Consider the following 15,194-nt stretch of genomic DNA (forward strand, 5'->3'; position numbering starts at 1 on the left):
GCGAGCGCTCAATTTAAATAGCCGGCCCCTTTTTCTGAACGCAAATAGCGTCCGGCTCTGAATCAGGCCCTTAGTCCCCATTGACAATAATAGGGGCGGCGATCTGAAGTGCTAATTAGCACTTTGTCGGAGATTTCTATAAAATCTCCTGCATTGTGCTATTAGTACATAGCAACAATACATAAAATTGCAGTTTCTGTATAATTTTATGCAAAAATCAGCTTGATACATAGGCCCCTTAATCTTGAAAATGTTACCTTTTTGTCTCCCCTCACCTTGCCATCATCTCCCCACTGCCAACAATGACTTCAAACCTTTGGGTACTGCTGCCCAACTGCTTATTTGGGTATTACGACTACTGCTGCTGCCGCAATGTTTATAGACCTTGGCCCTCATTCAGAGCCGTATGCTCTGAGCAGAGCGCACGCTCTGAATGAGGGCCGGGCTCCATTTTCATGGAGCGTCCTCCTGGACGCTCGTATAGCTGTGGGTCACCACCCACAGGCTATACGAGCGTGCTTTTTGATGGCCGCGATGGTCGAGACCATCGCGACCATCGAAATTGCGAGCCGGAGCCTGCGGTTGAGGTTTTCAACCGCAAGCTCCGGAGTGATTTTGGCTCTATCAGAGCCAAAATCACTCCCACTGACATCACTAGTGATGTCAGTGGGCCGGCTTCTGACGGGAGGTGTTCCCGTGGGAACGCCCCCGTCAGGGAGGCACGCCCCCGGCACGCCCACCAAAGGGGGCGTGCTGTCAATCAACATTGACAGCACGCCCCCTTTGATCGGACACAACGAGCGAAGGACTTTCCTTCGCTCGTCGCGTCTGGCGCATGCGCACGACGGAGCTCCCTCCGTCGTGCGCATGCTCAGTGCATAACATCGACCCACTTGCGAGCGGACAGCCGCTCGCGAGTGGGTCTGAATCAGGCCCCTTGTCCTTGGTCTGCAGTGTATTGTACTGTAAGGGGTATATTTACTAAAGTGAGAGTTTTTAGTAGTGGTGATGTTGCCCATAGCAACCAATCAGATTCTACTTAAGATTTATCTACCACCTTCTAGAAAATAAAAGCTAGAATCTGATTGGTTGCTATGGGCAATACCTCCACTTCTTTAGTAAATATACCCCTTAGTCTCTTTTTTTTTTCTTCTGTTTTTTTTTATACCATTTCTGTTTATGTACTGTGTAAGGCACTGCAGACCCCTTGTGGAGCCATATATATAAAGGATAATAATAATAATAATAATAATAATAATAATAATAGCAATTTTGTTTTGTTTTTCAGTTGCCAATGTGGGTTTAAAATATCAACACCTGTGCAAAGATCTAAGGGGTCTAATTGTAATGTGTCACTCTCCAGCAGTGGTCCATTATACCACAGCGATACAGAGATAAGTAACGCTGCAATTTATTACTGTGTACATTCCCCAACGATGTGTAACGAAAAGCCTGGCCCGCTGCAAAGATCGGATTAGCCTTCGCCAGATGCATAATGCTTACAGTATGTGTATTGACGGTCTTTACATCGCAATGCCCATGCATGGGCAATTGAAGCCGCGCATGCCCCCCCAAAGATCATTAATGTCCATACTGGACATGTGCGAGCCAGTAAAGCTGTGCGTGCCCAGTAAACATTTCATCTGTAAACTGTGCTGTGCAATATGGAGAATTGTACATGCACTGTACCACTTCTTCTGAAGACAGCAGACTGCGGCTGGTCAGTACAGTATAACTATACTTCCCTACTCTCACGGAATGGGCAGGAGGCTCCTGAAAATGAGGTGGTGCTCCCAGCCACCCAGAAGGGCCCTCCCGCCGGCGTCCCTTTTCCCCTCGCAGCCACCCACTTATACATAGGGATGGCCATTGACCATCAATGTTTACAAAGTATCGATGGTTAATCGCTAATGTCAGATAGTTTTGCCATCTATGCCGGATAACCAATGGTTCTCCACCATTGATGGCAGAGATCCCACCAATGTTTTTTTTTTTTACTTAATGCCAGGACACGGAGCCTAGCTCCGCCTCTGAAGCCCCCGGGAAGCCGCACCCCTCGGTTCTGATTGGCTGGCAGCCCAGTATGTCATAGAGCAGGGATGACCATCGGTGGTTGAAACCATTGATGATTTCTCTCTGAACAGTTTTATACCATCGATGATAACCACTAATGGTACCATCGATGGTTACCCACTGATGACCATCCCTACTTATGCAATACAAGTGGGCGCGTCATCATGTCCCCGCCTCCTGCTGCATAATGCCGGTAATCTCGGCCCCAAACATGTGTCACGACCATCGCACCCCTCCCTCCTGCTATGCCGACCTGGCTGCCAGATTATTGGCAACTATAACTATTGTATAACATCATGCTTGCATGGGGATCGGTATGACACATAGCCGGCGGTTCAAATCCTGCCAGCGGAAACCCGGCAGAAGTGAAGATCTCGACTGTGCTACAGGTAAGTATAAACTAACCTAACCCCCCCTAATGCTAACCATCCCTTAGGGGTGCCTAACCCTATCCTCCCTGCCACGTGCCTAACCCTAACCCCCCTCTAAGTGCCTAAACCTAACCCCCCCTTCCCCGCTGCCTAAACCTGAGTCTCCCGGGGGGGTGCCTAACCCTAACCTCGCCTCAGGGGTGCCTAACCCTAACCTCCCCTTCCCCTAGCCTAAACCTAACCTAACCTGGGGGGATGCCTAAACCTAACCCTCCTGGGGGGATGCCTAACCCTAAGTCTCCCCCGGGAGCCCTAACCTAACCCTCCCCACTTGCGGCTGTCCACACCTGGCTTACCTTCGATCAGGAAGCCGTAGGTAAAATGACAGGCGTCTGTCATTTAACCCTTGCCGGGATTAGACAGTCGGGAAGCCGGCGGTCGGGATTCTGTCCGTCGGCTTCCCCAATGCTTCCCCACCAGGTGTTATTTTTTTCAGTCAAACTGTGAAAAAGTTAGATTTTTGCAATTTGGTAAATTGGGAACACACCGCGGTCCCCATAACATGAAAGATAAGCGACTGCATGACAAATCATTGATTTCTCTGCGGTACCCCAGTTGACCAACCGGGCAAAGAGGTGATAACCCCTTTTTCCTCCCATCTTCTATTGAAATAGGGGTTATCACAGCATGAAAAATAGACTCCAGTCCTACAGTAAGTGCCCGTAATAACAACATCATTTTCAGTATGGGATATCAGTGCTACACGATACCACTGACCTTGAACCCCAGCAAATTGTTTTTTTCAAGGACATGAAAACTGACAGTAATTGTATTGCCTCTCACCGTGAGCTTATACCTTAACCAAGGCACTGTCGTAGATTGTTTCATTTTGAATGCATCTATGCACAGTATCATTGAACGGGAACAAGACTCAACTCCCAATCACTTTGGTTAAAAGGAAAGCAAACTAACAGTTAGGAATGTGGGAAATCAGACCTGCCTCAGTAAAAGTACAGCCATTAAAGATTGCCTGAAGTTTTAATGGCACTTTTAGGCATGACATATATGTTGAGCCTCTGCTCAAATGTCATTGGAGATTGGTGTATAGGTTATATATAACCTCAGAAATTTGACAAGGTAATGTCTGTCCATTTAGAGACACCCTATTTATTTGAGTAAATTAGAACGGCAGGATCAGTAATAACCATTTTATTCTCCCATAACTTTTACACTGAAATGTCTGAGATTGACATATTTCGAAATACACACATCACTTTGAAATCACCACGGACATGACAGCACTTAACTAGCTTGGTAAGGAACACAATACTTAGTGCAGTTGTTTCTTTGACATGCTAATTGGGGATGTGGGGGGGGATCGTATAAATTACAAGACAAACCAGGGGTGGCTGCAAAGTGTTCTAAAAATTTCTGAATTTAAGTTGCAGCCTTCACGAAGCTGTGTGTTACCCGACCGTATACTGGGCATCAACGACCGTGCGCTTACATTACTTACACATTCCAATATTCGATATTAGTATTTTTAACTTGTCATTCACCGGGCACCGAGCATGCACAATGCATGAAAAAATTTAATGTATTTCCAACCGATAGCGGCCACGTGCATTGCAAGTCATCGCGCACGTGACATGGACATGTACATAAAGTGGCCCAATAGCGGTTTGCGGGCAAATGGTTGGTTAAATTAGTGGAAAAGGTGGGTGAGAGTCCAGTGCGGTGCGATAAAGATATACAATATTTCCGTGAGATATACATTGGGCTGGATGTACTAAGGTTGAGGTGAACATTCCGCCAGTCACCGCAACCTTACTAATCACATATGTACTAATATATGTGATTAGTATCGCAAAGGACTGCTCTTGCTATAAGAGCTGCCCTTTGCGAAGCAGCTGACGCCGGGTGAGGGGGTCTCCGTGGGACCCCGCCCCCTCAGAGCCCCGGGAGCTTCCTGCTGGTCACCTGTGCAGGAAGCCCCAGGCTCCTCCTCCTCCTCCCTGCACCTGGAAGAATAGGAGGAGATGGAGGACCAAGGAGGAGCACGGGCCAGCAAACTGGCGACTCCGGGGCGGCGGCGAAGCATCGGGTGCGGGATGCGGTATGAAGCCCATAGGCTTCTATAGGGTAACGCCAGGTTTTTCTGGCGTTACCCACCACACCGATAATAGGGTGGCCGGGGCTTAGTACATATGGAAATGCAGTAAAACCCCTGAAAACAGGGTTTTTACCGCATTTTTCCTTTAGTACATCCCGCCCAATGTGATGAGAGTGGTCACTTCAAGTCAGTGTCTACGTAGGTTGTTAGGTGGCCATAAGGTCTCACATAGCATTTCTGAAGAATGGACTCCTCGATGTTCCCCATCTTACCACTGTCTCTGGGGCTAATGAAGAGAGTAACCAAAAACACTGTTACAAAGTAACAGCTACACTATAGTTACTCAGTAAAACAAAATAGCAGATCCACGTCTCAAGCGCAATAACAGCAGCCAATATCAACAAAAACTTCTAGTGTCTACCCAACACCAAATGCATATATAGTACCAAAGAAAGTGAAGTTCTCAGATATAGGCGCTCTAAAAAATACAATAAGAATTATAATAAAGATAAAATAGAAATAAAAACCAAGTCAGTTCTAGGTTTTAACCTCCGAATATGTCCCAATCCTGCGTTTTCTCTTTGTCCCTCGATATTTCCGAGATGTACATAAAAAGAGAAGAGAAGGGAAGCAATCGGTCGATCTTTCTTTTACTCAAATAATGGAATTTCTAAATATCAGCAGACGGGGAAGGAATGTTCCTATTACGCACCCCACTCACATATATATATGAGAGGTTAGACGCATACAGGGTATCTTTGATCTTCCAACTTTAACCACCGTCTGACCATACTTATAACATTTAGTAATTAAGTGTTGGTGAGCATACCATACTCACGTGGAATTCCAGGTGTTCTTTCCCATAGAAGTATCTTTAATCAATCATATAGCTAGATCCGAGGTAAGTAAAAATCTTTTAATTCCCAAAAAGGGGTAAATATATGACTAAACAGCCTCACAATAGGTCCTATATAGTCAAACAAATAAAACAATAAAATCCGCCAACGCGTTTCAACCCGCAGGTCTTTTTCAAGGCATCACACATACACAACTCTGATCTAGCTTAAATACCCTCTCCTCCATCTCCATTGGATGGGGCAAGGTCCCAATCAATTATGATAAAAAAACACTTTTTGCTGCTCAGTACAATAGAAAACAACATTCCAATCGATATGGATCTCACCTCTAACATCACACAAATCTATTTTCATTACATCACTATACATGATCTCCCATAAATAATGAAAAATAATAAATAAATAAATACCATTGACACGCTGCGTTCCACAGCTTGGAACGCATCCTTTTCCGCCGGAAGTATAGGGACCCTTCTTATCGCTAGAGGCTAAATTTCTTTCCTCTAGTGTCTGATGTTAAAGACGGGTCCACTCGGCAAAAGTCTTCACCTCGTCTACTTCCGTATTCCCCTAAGGGAGCGTTAGAGGTGTAGCCTCTCACTAGAGGGAAAAATACAACCCTCTAGTACCGGGACGAGGGGAACAAACCTATCCGGTCGCCACCCTCCTCCCGTCTACTTCCGCATTTTTCCCTTGACACGCACGCTCCGGACGCGCACCACGTGGTCGCTCCGACGTGCCTCAAACAGTAATGGGGTTAGATTTCATTTCCGCGTTCCACTCCTGGAGCGCAGATAACTGTAATAAAAATTCCTTAAGTGCATTGTGCTTATTTATTTTAAAACTTTTAAATGGGATATATAATTTCTCTTATTATTTATCAATAGTACTTATGTGGAAACTATGAATTAATAAATATGGGTTAATTAATTCCATCCTCTTACTCAAGTCAGGAACCATTTAAGTTCAAAGTCCGAGTTGAGCCCCTTGGGCACAAGGGTTCCCAGCTCAAAAATTGCACGCATTTCCGCCCTAGCTAACCTCTCCTCCTCATCACTCTTCCTCCACATACTAGGTACATGTATAATCCCACAAGCAATGGTTAGATGGGCTGGGTTCCGGCCATGTACGTTATCAAAATGTGCTGACACACTATGTGTCGCCAAACCTTTTTTGATATTACGCACATGTTCCGCTAGACGTTCCTTCAACTTCCGTGTGGTTCTTCCCACATATTGTATGTTGCAGGAACATTGTAATAAATAAACTACATTTTTACTGTTACAGGAAATAAATCTATTAATTTTACGTTTTGATTTATTAGAACTGGATATATAATCAGTAGTTTTTGTATGTTCCATATTACAGTGCTTACACATAGAGCATTCTCCACACCTATAGAAACCTTTTGAGGTCACAAGGCTTCTCGTCAATCTGGGTTGAGGTATTAGGGCACTCTTAACTATTTTCTGTTGAATATTATCTGCTCTCCGATAAACAAACTTTGGTCTTTCTGTAATGAATTTATTAATCTCCTTATCTCTACTTAGAATATTCCAGTATTTATTAATTATCTTTTCTAAACTTTTATGTTGTCCATTAAATTTAGTAATAAATGGAATTATTCAGTGGTCCTTCCGTTCTTCTCTACCTTCTTTGTTTAGTAGGAAAGATCTATCTACACTTGCATATTTATTGAAGGATTTCTCCACCTGGTCCTTTTTATATCCCCTTTTGATGAATTTATTTTTCATATTTAACCCCTGGGTTTCATAATCTTCCTGTTTCGTACAGTTCCTACGAACACGGTGGAACTGATTATTGGGTATAGCTGATAACCAATTAATATGATGGTTGCTTGTAAAATCAATAAAGGAATTACTGTCAGTGGGTTTCGAATAGACTTTTGTACAAATATTTCCATCTTCAATAAACACAGATAGGTCCAAAAAATTAACTGATTCTTTGCTTTTAGTATAAGTAAGTCTAATATTCCTAGTATTAGAATTCAGATACTCACAAAAACTATCTAAAGTCTCGCCATCACCTCTCCATATGAATAAGACATCATCTATATACCGCATCCAGGACACCAGGCTCGCACCGTATTCATGGCCCTCATGAACGGAAGTTTTCTCCCAGAAGGCCATGAATAAGTTAGCATAACTCGGTGGGAACCTGGTGCCCATCGCAGTTCCTTTGATCTGTAAATAGAAATTATCCTGGAACCAGAAAAAATTATTTGTTAATATGAACTCAATACTATCCAAAACAAAATCCCTCTAGTCAGATTCCAAATTTTCCTGTTCTAAAAAAATGTCTAACAGCTTCTACGCCGTGAACATGTTCAATAATGGTGTATAGCGAGGTGACATCTGCAGTCACCAAAAACATATCTTTATCCCATTTAATTCCTTCCAATTTTTTAATAACTTGAAGGGAATCTTTCAATTAGGAAGGAGTCTTAACCACTAAAGGTTGTAATTTATGGTCAATAAATTGGGACAAATTTGAGGAGATGGAGTCCACACCTGCCACAATAGGTCTGCCCGGGGGATGGTTTTGATCTTTGTGGATTTTTGGCAATGTATACAGCACCGGGATAGATGGATGCGTCACTTTAATAAACTTACATTCTTTATGTTAATACTATTTTTTCTTTATATTTCAATAGCAAATTATCTAGTATCTTATTAATATTGGCTGAAGGGTTACCTCTCAATTTTTTATAGGTGTTTATATTCGGTAACTGATTCTCAATTTCATGAAGATAATCATTGGTGTTTTGTATTACAACTCCTCCTCCCTTATCGGCTGGTTTGACCACTATTTTTTCATTCGATTTTACATTTTCCAGTGCTTCTCTTTCTAACTTGCTGATATTTCCTTTAATGGACTTAAAATTTGTATTCTCAATCTCTTCCCTTACCAACTTCTCAAATGTTTCGATGTAGCAGCCCTTTTTAAAGGCTGGGAAAAAAACAGATCTAGGTTTGAAAATTGAAATGTTATTCATCCCTTCGTTATTGTCTTTGTCATTAAAGAATTTTTTTAAAGTGAGTTTACGTATAAACCGTTGAAGATCTATATAGGCTTGAAATTTGTCCATTTTACTCGATGGTGCAAACTTCAAACCTTTTTGCAGGACTGTTCTTTCAGGGTCTGTTAATACGTGATCACTTAAGTTGTAGATCTTTGTTAGTTCCTCTTCCTGGACAGCACCTTTGGTAAATTCACTATTAGTTGTCTTACTATATATCCTTTTATGTTTACGTTTAGATTTACGTTTGCCCCCCCTTTTTCCCCTATGTGTATATTTATGGTGGCTTACTTCCATTTCTGATCTAAAAAATAATTTTCATTGATATTGTCCAATGTTGCAAACCGGTTCGAGAGTAAACTCTGGGACATTGGGGAAAGTACCGATGGGGAGTCCGAAAAACGTGTACTTAGTTTCTGATTCCTATAGTCTGTACATCTAGGTTGAATCTGAATCATAGGTTTATAGCGGAATCTGTCTGGTCTGGTGCTCGTCTCTGTATGCCTTGGTCTCTCCTTTCTATAATGGGGGGTAGCGATTCTTTGGCGTTCCCTCTCGTACCCCCTATTAGGGCCATACTTGGGACGGCGATCCATCACATTTTGATTAAATTTAATAGGCTTAGAGCTATTTCTGCTAAAGAAATTTTTCTCTTTTCTCATAATCAAATGTTGGTTACCTTCTTTGTAATCTATTTGTTCCCTCTTATATTTTTTACGTTTTTTTATCATTAGATCGTTTTCAATTCTTTGTATTTTACTTGATATAGCAGATTCTAATTCTTTATACTCTGATGAAGTCGAAATAGGTTCGACTAAACTTTTAAGTATATCAATTTCCTTCTCTAATTCCTTAAATTCCCGTGTTCTTTCTTTTATGATCAAACGCATCAATGACATAGAACATGAATCTAAGATCCTACACCACTCTTTTTCAAAACTAGCAGAGTTACTAAATGAGGGGATTTTATCCAATCTTAGCCCTCTAGGGATTATCTCGTCTGCTACATACTTTTCCAGTGAAACCAACTCCCACCAGATTTTACTCTCTTTGATGAGGGCTAGTTCCAGCTTTTTCATAATACTCTCCACATCATCATCTGCTAAGCTCACTGATTCTTCATCATTAGAGAATAGTTCTTCAAATTTCTCTCCTCTAGTTTCCCTCTCTTCTATAGTTACTGACAGTTGGTCTGAGCTCTGATCCCTCCCACCAGTGTCAGTGATGTCTGTGCCTTGGAGGTGACATGTCACACCTGCTGAGCATGTCTGACTCGGGACACGCCACATTATAGCTGTGGGTGCAAAATGAGGCACTAATGACAGTTGGGGGTTTAGGTATCAAGCAGTAAAGAGCGTGGAGATGTGGACCAGTTGAGAAGTTGCCTATAACAACCAATCACCTTTGTAGTAGCATTTATCGAGTACAGTCTATAAAATAGGGATTTAGTCATCAGACCGGCAGACAGCATGCCGCCGGTCTGTATCCCGACACGCAAAGTCCGACACAGGACTTAAGATAGGCGGCAAAATACTGACACCTATCTTAATCCCGACGCCAGAATCCAGAAGGACTGCAGCCCGAATGAGGTAAATCCGGGGCGCCCTTAGCGTTAGCCGTGGCGGGGAAAGTGTTAGGTTTAGGCAGCATAGCGGGTTTAGGGTTAGGTTTTTTTTTGTGGGGGGGGGTTAGGGTTAGGCACCCCTAGGGGGGAGGGTTAGGGTTAGGTACCCCTAAGGGGATAGGGTTAGGTTTAGGCACGAAGGGGGGAGACTTAGGTTTAGGCAATAACGGGGAGGCTTAGGGTGCGGGGTTGGGAGGGTTAGGGTTAGGCTACAAGAAGGGAGGGTTAGGGGGTTAGTATACTTTCCCTACCCCTGTCGGGATACCAACCATCGGGATGCCGCTGTTGGTATTTTGACAGGAAGCATCTGACAGCCGGCATTACATACCGATTCCCATAAAATAATAAGTAGGAGCTGATTGGTTGCTATAGGCCACTTCTCCACTGGTCCACATCTCCACACTTTTTACTGCTTGATACATAAACCCCAGAGCCTAGCCCATACTTAGTTATCAGACCCATGTATCCACCAGCTTTTCCCAGCATGCAGAACTTTGCATATCCTCAGGCGCTGCTATTTTGATGGGCGAAGTAACTCTAGAAAGTTAGAAATGTAAAGTTTAGCGACACCTTGGGATGCTACGAATAACAATGTGCGTCCGCTGCTTTGTGTTTTCTGAGGCTGAACTGAAATACAGAATAAAGAAATATTTACATTTTCATTTCAAACCATCGGATCTAGAGATGCTTGAAAATTCGATCATATCACCAGATCGACGTGTCTGGTTTGGTCTTCTCTCTTCTGTTATAAGTAGTCTCCTATGCAAATCTGTGGTTCGAAAGTTGAAGCACATTTTCGGAGTTCAATAATCACATTTATTGCTCGTAGTTCACAGTGGCCATTTGTGTGTTTAAATTTACCAATTTAAATTTTTTTTAAATAGTATTTAAATAATTGTATAATTAATTAAAAAAAAAAAAGTTTATTGAAGAAAAAATAGTTTTTTTTAGATCGAACTGAGAAATCTATGGATTATGCTGAAGCCGTTTATCAGGTTAGATGGACCTTCTCTTAGTATTTCAACTAACCAGGCAAACTAAACGATGTGTACCCAGCGCAATATCTTGTGCGGCGGGTCCCGGCGCTTACACACTTTCCGATGCCGGCAGCATGGCCCCCACTGACAATATTGCCTGTCGGACCTGCATGCAGGCCAGCGTGATATGTCAGCGACATATCAGGTCCACACTGCCCGATGTGGACAATATGTCGTCGTGTGTACCTGACTTCAGCCAGGCTTTACCCCAATCACAACAGGAAGTCAATGTAAGTCCTCAGACTCAGGCGCTACAAAGACATAATGACAAACAATCATATAAAACCATACATCAATGAGGATATGAAACATGGATGAATGTTCATAGTAGGGTATACCGGTCTGTTCGCCTGGGTCTTTTCTCCTTTCTCACCAGGGGTGTAGAACCATACCTTCTTGGTTACGGTGGCACCATACCTTCTTGGTTACGTACCTGCTCTTTTATGTGAGTAGGGTACTTTAGACTACTCCCTACATCACAAACTATTGTAAACAAGCTTAACACTGTTAAAAAGGTCTGACACATTGTTCTCTCTACTCCTTTTTTGTATGGTTCTACACCCCTGGTGAGAAAGGAGAAAAGACCCAGACGAACAGACCAGTATACCCTACTATCAACATTCATCCACTTTTTATATCCTCATTGATGTATGGTTTTATAAGATTGTTTGTCATTATATCTTTGTAGCGCCTGAGTCTGAGGACTTACATTGACTTCCTGTATTTGGTTTTATTTTGTTGTGTGGTGACACCAGAAGTCCTTGTGGAATTAGGCAGCATAAGGGTTGCGCATTGGTGTGGATTTGCCTGTTGTTTTATTGTCTTTACCCCAACCACATCCTCCTCTTTTTGTAATTTACCATATAGCTAAGTCTACCTTGCTCTATGCTCTATCATTCACTACCCATTTGGGGGAACCCTGGAATCTGTGCCAAAATTCAAATGTCTGGGGATTTTCCTTGACTTCAAACTTTGGTAAGCCAAGTGAGGCAGAGACGAGGGGGAAAATTTACCAACCAACCAATCAGATTCTGGCTATCATTTATCTGGCACATTGTAGAAAATGATAGCTAGAATTTTATTTGTTGCTATGGGCAATAGATAAAGTTTTGTAAACTCTAGGGGCCAAATGAAATAGGGTGAGAGATTAGAGAATGTCAGAGTTTAGCAGTAAACTCTCACCCTTTTTAAACTCGGCCAATGTAATAGAGTTCGAGAACATGCAAACGCACATGTTTTTAGACCATTGTTGCCAACTCTACCTCATTGCCAGGGAGACTCTCTGAAATAGTAGAAATAGCCTGTCTCCCTGAAGAGTCTAGTAATCTCCCTGATTGTGCCTTACCCTCATTATAAAGCTGTTATATATATATAAAAAAAAAAACATACATTAAAATGGGATTATTAGTTTAATTTCCATGTATTGGTTATAAGTGTCACAGTGCGTCAGACACCGGGGGTTATTTGCCGGGTCCGGCGATACTAGACTGAGAGGTAGCGGGCGGGGAGCCCTTGGTGCCTGCTGCCGATGTATCCGGCTCCCTCTGGCGGCTCTCGTAGGAGCGCACGCACCGACCTGTGTCGTTTGGCGCAGAATTTCTTCTCCATAAAAAAGGGAGTCTCTGGCAGCACACAGGTGCCAGAGTATAGGCTCTATTACCTTACTCCAGCGTTCCTGTGTTACTTGGCTTCTGACTCCTGACCTTGGCTTTTGTTCATGACCCCGATTTTGTCTGCACTCTTGGTACTAAGTTTGATATCTGGTTCTGACCTTGGCTATCCTCCGTGACCTGCATATGTCTGCTCCCTGGTACCGTCTTGCTCGTTTGGTTCCGACCCGGCCTGTCGACTACGCTTATATCTTCTCCACTCTGTCCAGAGTACACCAGTGCTTGTATAAGGGAACCTATTCTGAGGGCCGCAACCAGTGTGTCGGACTTAGCCAAGTCCATACCTTTTTGCGAGGGTCCCTGGTGAATACTGCCAGCACATTAGACTCCGCGTCTCAGAAATAGGTCACGCCAGTCCCCAAATACGGGTTACATCCACTGTCCACCCGAGAGTTTGTGACAATAAGGCACAATGATCCCTATGGTTACATGCATTTTCTGAAAAGTATCAGTGTATTTTCATCAACAAATAGATCTTACTAACTGCTTTGGGGCTCATTTACATTTGGATGTAAATCAGTTTTATGACGCGCCTCTTATATGTAGCAGTACACGCCCACTTTACAGCAGCACTCATAGGTGTTGACAGGGCTGGCGCTACCATTAGGCAGCTGCCTAGAAGCTGACCACTGGAGGGCGCTGCTGGGTCCCAGTCAGTGTAGCTGCTGCTTGGTCTGCACAGCAGGACCCCCCACCCAGTGGCTACAGAAACTAGCAGCGTATGGGAAAAAGTAAACTAACCTCTCATCCCCTCAGTGGCGTCACAAGTGGGGTGTGGGGGGGTGCGGGCCGCCAAAGGGGTGACACCGAAGTGCAGACTGACACTCCCCCACAGTGACAGGACCTGGCTCCTGACACTGTGAGGGAGCCGGCACTGCAACACAAGGCAATCAGCACCCCCTGCACCCCCCCCCCCCAGTAATATTAAGAATGGGACTACGGGGGATTGGCCCATGAGGCCACGCCCCTTACTGCAAGACCATGCCCCTTTTTCAGGCACACAGCGTCCCTCCAATCACCGGGTGACACCGTGGGGAGGGACACCACTGCATCCCCTCAACCCCCAAAGTGTACCTGGTGCCTGAAGCCGCTGTGAAACAGGAAGTCGCCATGTTTCCGATGTTCCGATTGTGAAGATCCGATATTTGAAAAAAACAGATTTTTTTTTTAAACCAATGTTAAAAATTTTTTTATAAATAATAATAATCTTTTTTTTATTTTATGTAATCATTTTGGATAAGTTGAAAGAGATGCTCTTCACCTAATTCACTCATAAAAAAAAACAGACAAAGCGGTTTTTAGAGAAAAAAATTGTCCAGTTAAGTGGTTAAATGTATTGTTACTTGTTACATGACTCATTGCATGTAAATTAGAGCCTGATTCAGAGATGGACGCCAATGCGATCGCAGCTGCGACTTCACATGCAACGCAGCAGCGAATATATGCTAATGTCTGCAAAGATCACCCGATCATAAGGACGCCCGCTGCTGCCTTCTTACCTGCGTGCAACGGCGCATACGGCGTGACGCCGCTTGCCGCATTACCATAAAAGTGCCATCGCAGCTGCTGCCATGTTAGCAGCTGCGACAGGAAATGTGGCCTCTGCTGAATCACCCCCTATGTTATTACATCTTAGAAACCATTAGCGCTAATAATGGTTTTGTTGTTGCTTTATTCCCTATAAGATCACAGTAAACATAAATCAGTTCTCCTTATTATTCATCAAAGGATGCAACTTTATGATATTGTTATTCATCATACACTAACTTTGTTCAAGTACAATTAATTACGCTGAAGCACATTCTGTAATGTTCCTGCATTATAATATTCACTTTTATGCTACTATTGAAAACTCTTCTATATTGTCCGTAGGCCTGTTATATGATGTTAGCAGACCTTGGCAGCAATTACCAGATTGCAGTACGTTCTGTGCACACGGGATATGTTCTAACATGGGATTATTAGCCTGAATATCTGAATTTATAATCTATTGGTTACTGCAAACCGTACTTGCCTATTTTTAGGTAGAAGTGGAAAGTGTAGGGATCGCGTCATCATGGTTCATGGCGATGCGATTCGCAGCAATGTGGTGGGGGGGGGGGAGCAGTGTGCTCCACTCTCCTGGTGTTACCAAAAATTATGTGTCTCCTGGACATTCCTGAAGAATAGGCATATAAGGTGCAAACCCACACAATGGATTTTACCCACAGTGCAGTAACTTCATTTTGCAGCTGCATTCAACTACAGTCAGAGGGCCTGATTCAGCCCGGATCGCAGTTACTAATACGCACGCAATCGGCCGATTGTTGTGTAATGCGCAGGCGTATGCATGGCAGTGCGCGTGCGAGAACCGGCCACTCCAATCGGTACTGCGATCTCAGTGACTAAGCAGACCCATCGCAGAGTGAT

General features: G+C 43.5%; 1 protein-coding gene across 6 annotated transcripts in view; it reads left to right on the top strand.

Moving 5' to 3' along the window:
- DYNC1I1 (dynein cytoplasmic 1 intermediate chain 1) overlaps window positions 1–15,194 on the top strand; it is a 503,273-nt gene that overhangs the window by 164,152 nt on the left and 323,927 nt on the right. The window lies entirely within an intron of this gene.

This window comes from Taudactylus pleione, unplaced genomic scaffold (assembly GCF_031769625.1).
Source record: "Taudactylus pleione unplaced genomic scaffold, aTauple2 ptg000306l, whole genome shotgun sequence".
Taxonomy (NCBI): domain Eukaryota; kingdom Metazoa; phylum Chordata; class Amphibia; order Anura; family Myobatrachidae; genus Taudactylus; species Taudactylus pleione.